At 35.6% G+C, this 1,240-nt stretch overlaps 1 long non-coding RNA gene across 1 annotated transcript; it reads right to left on the reverse strand.

Annotated features, from left to right (window-relative positions):
• Positions 1-263: 263 nt before the first annotated feature.
• On the reverse strand, positions 264-1,151 carry LOC111786882. Its single transcript, XR_002813840.1, has 2 exons — positions 1,041-1,151; positions 264-944 (listed from the first exon to the last, which is right to left on the reverse strand). It is a non-coding gene; the product is annotated as an uncharacterized LOC111786882 (long non-coding RNA).
• Positions 1,152-1,240: the final 89 nt, after the last annotated feature.

The following is a 1,240-nucleotide window of genomic DNA, read 5'->3' on the forward strand; positions in this document are numbered from 1 at the left end:
ATAATAAATTGTTAAAAAAGGGAGAGAAAAATATATGAAAAGGGTAACAATTACTTCAATTAAATTTACATTAAAATTTAATTTTTAGAGTTCGTTTACAAGTTTTTGAGCGTTAGCGACACTTCATCTTAAAAACAATTTATTGCAACACTCCTATTCATGATTTTAATGTTCCAAAACACTCTTCTAAACTCCAAATACGCTATGTTTTTACTCGAGTCGTTCGAATGCTACCAAATGACCAAATAAACACGTGAAAACGCTGAAATACATCACAAAATTAACAATAACTTACGCCTATTAGCAACTTGTTAAAACATTATACATCAAAAGTCCGAGTTGGAGCACAATCCAACCTCGACATAATATGTTCACATGATCACAATTAGTCGGATCAGGAAGGAAGGAGGGACGGAGGACTTCAGAATTCCATGTTGGAGTTTAGGGTCAAAGCAACCGAACCGAATCGAACCGAAAAACCACATATGTACGTTAAAATCATATAGTAGAGACTCTTTGTCGATCCGAGACCGACCTTCGAATTTCAAACTGATTGTTCTTTGTATCCTTACATTAAGGTTTCTTTTCCAAAAGAAAATCATTTCATCTCCTGAGATAAACAATCGGATCTCAATTCTTTTGATGTTCTTCACCAGAAGAACACGACTTCATACAAACAAATTACAGCAAGCACATTAGCAAGGCCCTTATTACTTACTTGCCTATTATGCTTTGATCCACAACATAGGGTAAAAGCTAACTTAATAGGTTCAATTTAAGTGGAAAGAAAGCAAACCTCAAGAGAAGTAACTCTACTGATTCTTCTTTAGCTTAGAACGGGAAGACGATGAAGATCGATTATCGTAACTGGATGCTCGAATAATGAAAAGAAGTGTTTCTACGAGCATGCCGAAAACCAATCCAAGGATACCTCCAGCAGCACTCTGAGAAACAAAAATTGATGCCCAGTAAATAACAGTACCATGAGAATCAGAAATTACCAAGTTTGCTTGAAGGTTAGACAGATATTCAATAAATACCATGATCGGATCGTGCCTAAACAATGCTCGGAATAAAGCATATCCAACAAGATAGCCCGTAAACATTATCAACACGACGTGTAAACCTGCAACAACCTCGTGGCTTGTTAAATATTGTCGTTCAGAAGGCAACAGAACACAAGAAAGAACCATATGATATGACAGATTTCAAAGGTTAACAAAGAAGTTCAGAATTATAA

This window comes from Cucurbita pepo, unplaced genomic scaffold (assembly GCF_002806865.2).
Source record: "Cucurbita pepo subsp. pepo cultivar mu-cu-16 unplaced genomic scaffold, ASM280686v2 Cp4.1_scaffold003195, whole genome shotgun sequence".
Taxonomy (NCBI): domain Eukaryota; kingdom Viridiplantae; phylum Streptophyta; class Magnoliopsida; order Cucurbitales; family Cucurbitaceae; genus Cucurbita; species Cucurbita pepo.